This window comes from Sorex fumeus, unplaced genomic scaffold (genome assembly GCF_029834395.1).
Source record: "Sorex fumeus unplaced genomic scaffold, SorFum_2.1 ptg000061l, whole genome shotgun sequence".
NCBI lineage: Eukaryota > Metazoa > Chordata > Mammalia > Eulipotyphla > Soricidae > Sorex > Sorex fumeus.
The window spans coordinates 26,406,157-26,420,366 of record NW_026606118.1 but is presented as its reverse complement, the minus strand read 5'-3'; positions in this window follow the sequence as shown (position 1 = coordinate 26,420,366).

Genomic DNA, 14,210 nt, shown 5'->3' with positions numbered 1-14,210 from the left:
ATTTCAAAATGTTTTTAGAGAAAGGGAAAGAAGGAACTAATTAGATCATGTGAAGCAATCTCTTTTATGAAGGTACTGGTTTAAAAATCCATCACAGATGGGGAAGGAGAATAGGAGAATGAGGAAGGCAGCAGCAGCATAGGGAGATCAATGGTGTGTGTGGGGTGTGTGTGTGTGTGTGTGTGTGTGTGTGTGTGTACTTGTATGTGATTACATGTTTCTATATTTCAGTTTGAATCTGGAGGAACACACATCTCATAGCACTCCTCTATTCTGCCCAGGATGAGAGTAACCTATCAGAGGAAGGAAAACAAGAGATTAGATATTAACTAGAGTAAGGAGGACCAGCATTGGCTTTTAACCTCAGGAGAGGAACAGATTGTGTTTCAGTGCTAATTGCAAAGTCTAAAGTTTTGTTTGAGGCTGGACCAATGTACATGTCTCCCCAAAATCTCTGATTATGTGCAGATTTCAACATCAAGTCTAATTGGGCTAAGAAAAATAATCAGAAAGAGATGCCATGCTTTAATATGCTCAGGGAAAACGTTCTTGTGTTATTATTTCCTTTGTCTTATTCTGAAACTTTTATTCTGCTTGTTTTAAGGTCCAGAGAGTTGACTCCATGGACAGAGTGCATGCCTTGCTTGTTCTAATCCCAGCTCCACAGGTGGATAATTCCTCTCAAATCAAGGAGTATGACGAAATACCTCTAAGTACAGGGCTGGGAGTAGCCCCTGATGACCAACCACATTGTGTCCTCAAAACCAGAACATCAAGAAGCTGATTAACCTGCTTGGTTTTAGTCTGTGAGAGATTATAGAAATTAAAATAATAATTTAAAAAAATCAATGATGACAGTTGAGTCTAGTTAGAGAACGTATTACATTATACTGAAGGATGACATTCTCTTAAATCTTATTTTTTTTTTAAGCAGAAAGTTTATTGGCAAGCAGACAAGAGAGGAAAAAGTAACTTCACATGTGGGGAGAAACTTAGTATATAGGACTAAGTTCGACATTCCCTTACATCATATGTAAATAATGAAGGAATAAATAAATCTATTTTTTTCATTATACCTTTCACATGTTAGACTAACAGACTTTGCTGTTTGGTTTGGTCCTCAAGCACTGTTGTATATGCAAGCATAGATCTTATTTCACGCATCATGATTTCTTTTTCTTTGGACCCAGGCTATCTTAAATTGTCATTTTATCTACCTTAGCACTGTTCCCAAATTATAACAGCATCTTCTAGATGACAAAACTCTGATCAATGGGTAGTATAAAGAAGAAAAATGTTTTCCTTTACTCTTTTGCATTCTTTTGACTGGTCTAGTAATTGAACTGACATAAAACAGATTAGTGGGAGAAGGAACATTTAATTACATACTTAGCGAAGCTCAACGACATGACACTGAAGGACAAGTGTGGCAAACCATATATAAACTGTAGGATATTTAAGAAATGATGCTGAGCCTAGGGCTTCAAAGAGGAGGATACGAAAAAGAGCAATTATTTGATAACGAGATGTCTGCCTGCTTTTCAAATAGATTATTTGGATAAAATGTGATCTCTTGGCAAAAGCTCTCTCCAGGCCCCCTAACTAAATACTGAGTTTAAGGGAAGGTCTCAGTTTTTCTCGACTCTCTTGGGTCTGATTGCCTTAATGTCAAAAGACTCTATTTGTCTTAATGGTGTACCTTGAGGAGGCCTGATCTGAATCCCCTAGGTAGAAATCGTCAGAATGTAAGATTCACCTCAACATATAAAAGAACTTTCTGAGAATCAAAAAAATCTAGAAATGGGGCTGGGGAGATAATCTAGTGCTTGCCTTTCATGCCTCCAAACCTGATTCTACCTCGAGTACCATATATACTTCCCTGAGCACCACCAGGAGTGATCCCTGAGCATAGAGTAAGACACGAGCACAGAGAGATGTGACTCAACCTCCCCTCTCCCCCAGCACCAACTTCCCCTGCCCTCCCCAAATCTAGCAGTATAGTTTCCTCAGAAAGGGCTTTACAAAGGACATGACTCATTAGCGGGCCAGTCTCTCTTTTTTCCTTTCTAGTATTCACTGAGGAACTGTGATTTATAATAATGTTAGTAGCTGAGTTCCACATAACATTTGAACACCACACCCACTGCCAGAGTGTATGCTTCTCTACACCAACAGTCCAGGGTCTTCCTTCCTTCCACACCCCACTCCATTGTGATAAACTCCGTTCCGGAGGACAATTCTGTTGCCATTGGCCATTTGTGATTTCCTTATTAAGTTTATATATCGCATGTAGGAGAGAGATAATTCTCTATTTGTCTCTCTATCAGAATTCACCCAGCATGATACCCTTTAGTTTCATCCTGGGAGTAGCAAATTACATGATTTCATCTTTTCTTACAGCTGAGTAGTATTCCACTATCTCACTATTGGAGGGGTTGGGTAGGCCACCCCAGCTGTGTTCAGGGTTTTCTAGTGGCTTTGCATACAGAAATAACTCTTGGAGATGTTCCATGGAAACAAGGATCCAGATTGGCTATATGCATGGCAAGTGCTTTACTTGTGTATTATCTTTAGGGTCCCTAAGCCACAGTATCTTTAAAGAAATTTATTTATTTTATTAGTGTTTATTAAAACACCGTTATTTATTCATTATAAAATAATACCGTTATTTCAGGCATACAATGCTCCAATACTGATCTTGCCATTTACTCATTAAAGTTATTCATAATAGAGTTTTTTCAAGCATACAATACTCCAACACCAATCCCACCACCAGTGTGACTTTCTGTCCACAAATGCCCCTAATTTCTCTTCCTCTGCACCCACAGGATGACCCCTGTGGGTCATAGCAAATAGCAAATTTATTTCATATTTCTTGCTCCCAGAAAATTTAGAGGAAATGCAATTATCATAAAAATCAGGCAAAGAAAATTATCAGGCAAATTCAATTGTTAGAGAAATAAATCCATAAAAGTTCATTTGTGATGATTGATTGCTATATTATTTTAACCGGTGTAAAGAACTTAAAATCACTTAATACAATATAATATAATGCCTACTTTCATTTACACAGATAAGTTTTCAACTGGTATCTTAAATATGTTTCATTAACTTTGATTTTGTACTTGGGTCTCATGGGAATAGTCTTGTCTTCCCTGTCATTACTAAAATATTTTTCAATTCTTTGTTAATATGGTTTAGAGTTCACATAAAACAGGTAAAGACTAAAACTGGAAAATTGTTCCTTTTACATCACAACCCTGCCAACACTGGTTGGTTCCAGAGTTTTTGACATGTGCCATTTTCAGGTGTGTGAGATGATATCTCAATATTATTTTGATTTTAATCTCCCAAGTCTTTAGTTACGATAAGCACTTTTTTCAGATGCCTTTTGCTTGTCTGTATATCTTCTTCAGGGAAGTGTCCGTTAATTTCATCTCCCATTGTTTGAATGGGGTCGTTGGTATTTTGTTGTTGAGCTATTTGAGTACTTTATACATCTTGAACATCAGCCTATTATTTAATGTATTTTCTGCAAATATTTTCACCTGTTCAGTAGGGTGTCTTTTTTTTTGGAGCTCGAGTTTCTTTTGCTATGCAGAAGCCTTTCAATTTGTTATGTTCTATTTGTTTATTTTTGTTGTCTTTGTTTCTGTAGTTGTCTTACTAGTGACACTTTTGCAGTCAGTTCCCTGGACACTGATGCCTATGTTTTCTTCAATGTGTCTTATAGATTTTGGTCTAATCTCAGTGTTTTTTTAAAATCATCTAAATTCACCTTTATTAGTGGTGTGAAATACCATTCTAATTTCATTTCTTAACTTGTGGCTATTCAGTTTTCTCAGCAGCAGCTGTTGAAGAGTTTTTCTCTGCTCCACTTCTTGTTCTTAGTTCCTTTGTTGTAGATTCACTGAACACAAGTATGGGGCTTAACTATGGACTTTCAATTCTGTTCCATTGGTCAGAGAGTCTATCTTTATGCCAGTACCACGTAGTTTTGATTATTACAGGTTTGCAGTTTATTTCAAAGTTGAGAAATGTATTCCTCTCTCTCTCTCTCTCTCTCTCTCTCTCTCTCTCTCTCTCCTTTCTTCTCTAGGATTGAGCAAGAAATTCTTGAGCTGGCTGAGACAAAATGATCATCTGATAGGGCTTTTGGAGAAAAAATTCCAGGGCTCCAACAGAGGATGGATTATAAGGCCTCTTCCCATTATCTGATTTTATGTCTCTAAATCTGACCCAGAATACTTTGGTTTCTGCCACCTCCCTAAGTTTGCATGGTAGTTAAATTCAACAATTATTTCTGCATAAGATACCAACTTAAAAGTAAGAAGATTGGCACGTGAGACCTAGCATAGAGATTGAGGCACTTGGGCTGACCATGCTTCAATCCTTGGCATTTCATATGGTCTCCTGAACCAGGAGTAAGGAATAAGGCCTGATCATTGCCACATGTGACCTCAAAATAGATACATAAATACTGAAAAATTATCCATTGTTATTGTTCTGAAGTCCTTTTACATCCACTTTCTTTTTCTCTTACATCTTTATAAAAAAAAGTAAAACATGTAAGGCACTGCATGGGCCGGGAATCAAACCCGGGCCTCCCGCGTGGCAGGCGAGAATTCTACCACTGACTGGAGGGATAGCACAGCGGTAGGGTGTTTGCCTTACAAGTGGCCAACATGGCCGACCCGAGTTCGATTCCTCTGCCCCTCTCGGAGAGCCCGGCAAGCTACCGAGAGTATCTCGTCCGCATGGCAGAGCCTGGCAAGCTCCCCGTGACGTATTTGATATGCCAAACACAGTAACAACAAGTTTCATGATGGAAACATTACTGGGCCCGCTCGAGAAAATCGATGAACAACGGGAGAACCGTGACCGTGACCGTGATCTTTATAAAAAGTATTTATTTTAGGCTTGCTCTTCAAGTTGATATTCTCCCTTCAATACACACCTTTCTTGCTTGTCTCTATGTTTCTTTGCTTGACTATTTTCACTCTAGAGAAGCCTTTGTTCTCTCTAGAATAGGTACTTCACTCTCTCTCTCTTTCTCTCTCTCTCTCTCTCTTTCTCCCCTTACATGTTTCTAAATAAATCTCAATAAAACATATATTGCTTTACCAAAAACATATATTTATTTTAAATTTAAAATTCTAGGGGTTCTCTCAAGGGTTGCTTGTGGTGGTGGGGGTTGTGTGTTTCAGGGGCCATTCTTGGTGATACATGACCTAGTGCTGTTCAGATGTAGTAGTTCTGGTGGCCTCCAGCACCATCTCAACAGTGCTCAGAGAGCCACACAGTGTCAGGAATTGGTAGTATAAGCCATGTCAGCGTTCTCTTTCATGGTAAGACAAGAAAGACTGTGACCAGTGTTCCATACTCTGGGCTTGTCAGCAACCCAACACTGGGCGCAGAATCCTGTTTTTACTTTCTAGCACCCTGCATGGCCTTGTCAGGTTATGAATTTCTTTTCCCTTTCGACCTTTCATTTTTCTCTCTTTATTTCTCTCTCTTTGGAGGGTCATATCTTCTACTTAGAATTAGAATCAGGTCGGCCATGTTGGCTGCGTGCAAGGCAGACGCCCTACCCGCTGTGCTATCGCTCCCTCCCGGCAAGCTACCGAGAGTATTCGATATGCCAGACACAGTAACAACAAAGTCTCCAATGGAGACGTTACTGGGCCCGCTTGAGCAAATCGACGATCAACGGGAGGGCCTTTACCTTTACCTTTACCTTAGAATTAGAATCATTGCTCAATAAAACAGAACAGACTATAATCCATTGTTATCCTACAGATCAAAAAGCAGAAGATGTTCCTATGTGAGATAGTACTTTGTAAGAGGCGTTCTCCCTTCCCCCCACCTTCTCCAAATTACTGTCCTCCCTCCCTCTTCCCACCACGAATATTACTTTACTTACATATTCCCTCTTCTCTCCCTTTAATAAAGCCTCCCCTTCTTGCTTCCCTTTCCACCTACCTCTCTACTCTTTTATGCACAGAAATGTATCTCACCCCCAACTCCTCCTCACCCATCACTTAATCCTGTCTTTGATGTCTGTAATAGTGATGGTGACTTCATTTGTGCTCAGCAAACAAAAGATCCTTCATCTGAAAGATCCACCCTCTTTACAGGGTGTGATGGATTTTAAATACCTGGTTTTTATTTCTATCACACACAGAAATGTTGTCCCCCTTGGTATCTAAAGCACCACTGGACAGGGATTTTAAACATCATTTTATCATTTTGGCAAGTAATCCTACACACTTGGGGTAGAGAAGGTCACATAAATGTCTCCAAATGACCTCTGACGGGGATCAAGGAGGTTCATCTCTAGAGGCTCACTAGTCAATCATTTCCATTTTGCGCATCTTTATCTCTTGAGATTTAATACTATTACCTGCTGTCTGGTGTCAATCTTGATCTGGGTGCTAGGAAGATGCTTCTGCCACTCCTCTGTACCTCCGACTCAGCCTATGTTGTATCTGTTCATAAGGAAGCTGGAAAATACTATTTCTTTTACACACCTAGTCGTGAGGAAAATACTACCCTCATACAACCAACTACCGAAATATACTGCATCATTTCTGCTTTTCTTTCTCTTATCATTGCTTTTGATGGAATGGGTTAGAACTCTTAGAGCTTCCATAGAAGATTACTGTGTGGGTTATCTTATGTTGAGCACTTTCTTTTATGTTTCTCTATTTCTCTTTCTATTATTAGGGAAAGATAGAACTTTTAATGGTGGGTTTTGTTTGTTTGTTTGTTTGTTTCTTGATGCAGGTCAAGGGATCAGGAGATAGTACAGCAGGATAAGGCTCTTATCTTTTACTCAGCCAACCCAGTTTTTATCCCTGGCAACACATTAATAGTGCCCTGAATGCCTGACTACAGAGCCAGGGTTATGCCCTGAGCAAAGCCAGGTATGGCCCCTAAATAAACAAATAAACGCATAGTTTAACATGGAATTAGGGCCCATCCCCCAAGGAATTGCCGTTCTATGGTTTTGCATTTTTGCAGGCACCTATTTTCATTCTTTCTGATGATTGGGGGTCGTTGGACACTGCACGTGGGCATCAAACCCAGGGTCCTACATGCAAATTATATGCTCTACCTCTTGAGGCACATTGCTGGCCCTGGAGGAAACTATTTTAAATTTTTTGTGACTCTAAGCCCTCTTTGATCCTTTGGGGCCCTGGGTTTAGTAGGTAGACTCGATTTTCTAACATTATTTGTTATGTTTCATGTGAAGGATGAGTCTCACTATGCAAACTACAAAGACATTTTTGTATGCTATTAAGACTGCAACAATTTTTTGGTTTGTTTCTGGGCCACAGGTGCAGAGCTCAGGAGAACATGCGTGCAGAGATGCAATCCAGTGCTCCCTCATACAAAGCATGTGCTCAGCCTTTCGAATCATTTCCCCAGGACCAAGGCTTTTGTTTTGTTATGATTTGTCTCATTTGAATTTGGTTTAATTTTGTGCCCACACTCAGCAGTGCTTGTGGATTACTCCTGCCTCTGTGCTCAGGGATCACTCCCAGTAGTGCTCAAGGGAACTATGCAATGCCAGTGACTGAACTCAGATCACCTCATGCAAAGCATATGCTCAGCCATCAGAATCCTCTCTCAGCCCTCCCAGCCCTAAGGCTTTAATGTTTTATTTAAATTTTCCCGTTTTTGTTAATCAATCACAATTTCATTCCATTGGGCTGGATGCATTCTCTACCCCTGCTTTCTATCTTTTTTCTTTTTCTTTTCTTTTTTTGGAGAGAGTAGTGGTTTCCAAGCAGTGTTTAGGGAGCACAGAGGTCATAACCAGTAATACAGTCAGGATGAGAACTGTCAGTACTTGGGAGTGCATGAGGTACCAGAGACTGAATTTAGGGTCTCCACTTGTCAGACATATAGTCCAGTCCTTTCAGCTGTCTCCCTGTCCCTTAAAGCATTTTTGAATTGAGGTAATAAATAAACATATATGCCTACATAAATTTGAAGGATATACTTTCATGTCTTTTCAAAGCAGGTGGCCATGAACAAGAATTTAACTGAGGGAATATATGTATCTTTGAATTACTGATGTGTTGTCTTCCTTCCTTCCCCTTTGTGATGGAGGTTGTTGCAATGACTGGACTTCACACATTTGGTTAAGGGCCTCCCTGCAGGTTACACACGCTAGTGGTGGTGCTAAGATCACAAACAGTGTTGTCATTATGATCACACGTGGCAGGTGGAATCATACTGCTTGATCCCTGGCAGGAAGGAAACAAGGTCAGAGGGGAACACAGTTGGGATAAAGTTGAGAAGCTTGTTCTGGATGATTCTGTGTCCCAACATAATACCCCCAAAGAGAGGTTTGATTCTCAAGAACGTTATTTACCTACTATCGATGATGGTAAAAGACTGTGATAGATGGATAGCAAGGTCCTTTCATGTTCCTTGGTTTATATCCTACAAAATTATGATGACTGTGAACAGGTTAAAAAGAATTTTGGGTTTAGTCGGTCTATTCATCTTTGATTTACAAAGAGAAATGTCTTTCACCTTCTTGCTTGTAGATAAGAATTTGGTTCCATGATTTGTCCTTATTCATGGTGATGGAGAAAATTAGTATGGCTCAAATTCTAGATGATTCTCTTCTTTTTTTTTATAACAGCAACTTCATTTGGGTTTGTTTAAGAAATGGGAGAGAGAGAAAATGAATAGTCACTTCTCTGAAGAAGATAGACTAATGAGAATACAGGACCAAATACTTAAGGATTCTGCAAATGCAGGACTGTGTGGCTTCAAGATCCTCTTAACATTATCTTTATTTGTTTTGGGGACCACACCAGGTGATATTCAGAGCTTAAAAATGGCTCTGTGTGCAGATATTACTCCTGGCAATGGTAGGGGAGTAAATGTGGTACCGGGATAGAACATGGAGCAGCCACATGCAAGGCAAACGTCTTAACCCCTGTACCAACTCTTTGGCCCCAATAAAACTTAAAAGAGAATGGTGTAGGATGAGTTCTAATAGCACATCTCAGTATGGGCTGATGATGTATCATCAAAGTCCAGTAAAAACAATTTTACAAAGGTTCACCTAAGTTGAAAGTGTCAGTTTTAATGTGTGAGTGCAGTGAGAAAAGTATGCATGAAGTGCTACTTAAAAGAGAACAAAGGGAACAAAACTGTGAAATTTTTTTCAAGGTAGAAAGCAGACACATCAGGAGAGGAGATTCTGGTAACTTTCCAAAGGAAATATGCAGATTTTGTTGGCTAACTTTCTTAGAACTGAAATCGTGTTTATGTATGAAATATTATTTTGGGATTTCTCATCACAGCAAAATTTACATTAAAAAAAATGCCACAAAACATGGGCCTGGGAATAGCTCAGTAGGCGAGTGCCCTATTTGCAGGTGTGAGACTATGAGTGAGAGGCCTGTCATGAAAGCAGAAACAATGTTTTTCAACCTTTTTTCAGCCTAAAGCCCCCTTCCTATCTGTGTCTGTCTAAAACATTAAAAACATCTCATGAAACCCTGGGTCCCAGGACTGCCTACTTAGTCTGGAGTTGGTACAAAAATACATCAGTCACACGGGGAAATACTTAAAAAATTTTATTTTATTTTAGACACCATGGTTTAGAATACTGTTAAGGTAGGATTTCTAGCATAAAATCATTCTAGCACCACGTGCTCCACCAGCATCTCTCCCCTTAATTCCCTCCCGGCCTCTAGGATGAGCTTCCTGCAGACGATCATGCCTCAATTTCTGTTGTGTTTGGGCATTTGTTATTCCCCTACTGTGTTTCTTTATATCTTGCATATGAGGGAGACCATTCTGCACGTCTTCTTCATGAGAATCTGCAGGTCTATTTTTGTGGCATCACATTACAGTATTTCATCTTTTCTTTCTTTCTTTTTAAAATTTATTTATTTATTTATTTTTGAAATACTATAATTTACAGAGTTATTCATGGCACCCAACTTTACAATCAGCCATAATCAAATTTCTTGTATATAGTTTTCCTGACCTCAGATCTCAACCCCATCATAGCAGTATCAGAGATCACTCCCCACTGGGCTCTGGGGCCATGTGAGATGCCAGGGACCAAACCCAGATCAGCCTCATTGCAAGGCAAATGCTGTAACCGCTGTCCTATCTCTCTGGCTCCCATTTCATCTTTTCTTACAGCCGAGTGGCATTTCACTGTCTATATGCCATAGTTTCTTTATCTAGCCATGTCCTCTTGAACGCTTTGGTTGTTTCCAAATTCTGGCTCTTGTTATCAGTGCTGCAAGGAACAAAGGGGCACATCTCTTATTTACAAAGTGCCCAACTTGACCTAAAACTTTCCAGTCTTGGCTACTCATAACTTCATTTTGTTAATGGAGTAGTGAAGCTGTTGGTTGTGGGACTGTGTGAAGAACCAGACCTTCAATGCCAGGGATCAAACTCAGGTCTCAGAGGGACAACATTCCTCCTCAATCACTAGTGCCACACCCCAGGGCCCAATACTCTTCTTTCATTTTTGTGTTTTCATCTAGGGACCTCCTTTCCTGTGATGGTTGGACTGGGGCTGGCCAGACAATTCAACACTTCTCTGCAGGATGGTGCTAGGGAATGCCGGGGTGAGGACTGGAGCTCTGGGAAAGAAATTCAGGGTCTCACACACGTACTTTATCCCTTTGAGCCAGCTGCCTGGCTCCCCAATTTTCTTCTTTCAAAGCAATTAAATCAATGTGAAAAGTACTGGGTTGCATAACAAATTATTGTGAACAACTTTATTTATTTATTTATTTTTGCTTTTTGAGTCACACTTGGCATTGCATAGGGGTTATTCCTGGCTCATGCACTCAGGAATTACTCCTGGTGGTCCTCAGGAATTATGGGATGCTGGAAATCGAATCCGTGTTGGCCATGTGTAAGGCAAATGCCCTACCCGCTGTGCTATCACTCCAGCCCCTGGTGAACAACTTTATAAAAATTAAACTTAATAAAAAGTACTGGGTTGCCACCCTCTACCATTTTTTAATCTTTATGAGCTTTTTTCTGTAAAGATGCTGCTACTAACTTATTTGTGGATATTGAAACCATTGGTGCCTCTCTAAATAAATATGATGGTGAAATTGCCTGTCTTTAAGGTCAGAGATTTTTTTGTTTTTTTGTTTTTGACTCACACCCAGAGATGCGGAAGGATAACTACTGGCTTTATGCTCAGGAATTACTCCTGGCGGTGCTCAAGAGACCATATGTGATGCCAGAGATCAAACCTGGGTCAGCTACATGCAAGGCAAATTCTCTACCAGCAGTACCATTGCTCCGGTACCAGAAGGTCAGAGATTTTTAAGCCCATTGGTTTCTTACTATTATCATGAGAGAAGAGACATTACAGGGGTTAAGGCACATGCCTGTACAACCCCCTGTTTGAACTCTAGAACCCCATCTGGTTCCCTTAGTACCATCAGGGGTTGCTTCTCAGTAGTGAGCCGGGTAAAGCCCTTGAGCAGCTCTGGGTCCCACCCCAAAACAAGGACACTTGTATTCATAACTTTTGCTCTTGAGTCCCTTGTTAGCCTCCAAATCCCAAATTCTTATCACCTCAATTCAGCAATGATAAATTTTTTTCCCCAGGTTTTTCCACTATCAAATCAATCCTGAATGTTATGATCTAGTAACAATAAAATAGTCCTAGTTCTCAAAAAACTACTCTTTTCATTTTAAAATTCAGGTCCGAGAGATAGTACAATAGGTAGGGAATTTACCTTTCACACAGCTGGCCTGGGTTCAATCCTTGGCACTCCATAAGGTTCCTGGAGTCCTGCCAGAAGTGACCCCTCATTACAGAGCCAGGCATCAACCCTGACATAAGCAGGGTGTGACTCAAAAACCTAAGAAAATAAAATCCAGTTACTTGCCATGACTTCATAGTCCCACTCAGGTCAACTTCAAACCCTTGAGCAAAGCGTTGCTTCTCCTGAGCCCTTCCCATCCTGGTTTCCAGCTGTGTGTACCAGAGAGCGCTTTGTGCCAAGCTGGCATCCTGCATGTTTAGGGGTGTTGGTGGTGGTGCCTCCACTGTTTCTTTAAGGTCCCCGCATTTTCGAGCAGCAGGAAGTAGGGTGTGGTTTGTTCTCTGAGAGGAGACTGGAGTAGTGTGCTGAAAATAGTTTATCCCTGAGCTGGAACTAGGCACTGTCTTTAGAAGGGAAAAAAAAAATCTTGTTTACATTCCCAAGAGTAAAATGTTGCATAGTATTTTTAGTGAGAAAGGGGAACATGAAGTAGCCACGGTGACTATAAACTTTAAGTGCTCCTCTGAGCGATTGCACTGCAGAGTACACGGTGTCCAAACTCGGAAATACATACCGTTATTATCCCCGGTTCACTAATGCTTGTCCCAGGTCTGGGAGCTGGGAAGCCAAAAGCGAAACCTAGCAAATTTGGCCCCGTACACAGTCTCCTAACCACAGAACTAGAATAACTGAAAGAAAACCTACATCAGCATCCGCCCTGAAACCTGAGGAGTAGCCGTTCTAGGAAAGAGCAAAGAATGTTTGCGCGTTATGGGCTGCAAGAAATTCTACTTTGAACGAATAGTGTATTTTGTTTGGGTTTGTTTGGTTTGTTGTTGCAGTTTGGGGATTGGGGTCACATGTAAGGACCATATGTGATGCCAGAGATAGAGTTGGGGTCAGCCTCCTGCCAGGGAAGAGCCTTAACCCCTGCTCTCCAGTCTGCTCTTTTGTTTTCTGAACAAGAGCATACCCCAACTGGGATTACTCTTGGGGAAGGTATTTTTCCAATCTCCTTGCATCTGCATTTGCCCACCTCCTTCAGGTACTGTTTAAATGTTTCATTTCACAGAGAAAACCCACTGTTTAGTAAGAACATGCTTTCCCCAACGAAGACCATTTGCTGCAATACAACACATTTGAAGGTGGTTTGGGATTATTTCCAGGACAGTTCATGCTGTGAGCCCCTTCGTGGGAGCTTTCCCACCCATCCCAACTTGAGCACATTGATGGTGCCAAAAAAAAAAAAAAAGAAAAGATGGGGAAAAAATGGTACAAGTGACAAAAACAGCCTTCCCTCTCTTATTTTCCCTTCCTCTTCCCTCCCTCCCTCCCCTCCCTCCCCTCCTTTCCCTTCCCCTCCCCTCCCCTCCCCTCCCCTCCCCTCCCCTCCCCTCCCCTCCCCTCCTTCCCTCCCTCCCTCCCTCCCTCCCTCCCTCCCTCCCTCTCTTCCTTCCTTCTTTTCTTCCTTCCTTCCCCTCTGTCCTCACTCCCTCTCCTCCCCCTTATGGTTAAGGTAATATGTTTACAATAAGAATCAATCTCTTCAATTTTTTTTCAAGAGCCCATGATACCTGCCTTGTAACTGCTGGTTTGCAGGTTCAATGCCCTGTGCTACCTCATGTTCTCTCTGAGTATTGTCCTGGCACCTCTTGCTGTCTGTCATCCCCCACGTACAGCCGATTGTGGCCAAGTGTGTGCCAGCACTGTAAGTGAAATGTGCAATCCCAATGAGCACCACAACCAAGAAGAGGTAGGAGAGAACCACAACCCAAAGTGAGATCCCTTGTGAGCACATTTGTGGCCAATGGGATTCCTCTGCCCCTCTCGGAGAGCTCGGCAAGCTACCGAGAGTATTCGATATGCCAGACACAGTAACAACAAAGTCTCCAGTGGAGACGTTACTGGGCCCGCTCGAGCAAATCGACGATCAACGGGAGGGCCTTTACCTTTACCTTTTACCTTTTGTTGTCGTTTTATTTTTGTGATGTTAGGAGGTGAACCGAGGCCCTTAAACATGCAAGGCAAGTGCTCTACTACTGAACTACATCCCTGGCCCTGATGTCAACTTCTTTTCTCAACAGAACATGGTTAAAAAAAAAAGGATGGTTGATGTTTCTGAAAATGAAAACAGGTTGTGAACATTCAAAAGTATTGCTTCATTTAGTTAGCTCTAAATGCACATATGTAAACTTAGCAGTTAGAATTTAGAGTTTAAATTATATTTCCAAAGTTGTTTTCTAAAGAACTAATTGTTTGCAAGACAGATCCAATGTCTACATTTTCACTTGAGTCTTTTTTTGTTTTGTTTTATTGGGCAACATGCAGCGGTGCTCAGGGCTTATTCCTGGCTCTGCACTTAGGGATCACTCCTAGCGGTGCTTGGGGGATCATATGGGATGCTGTGGTTGAACCCAGTCTGACCAC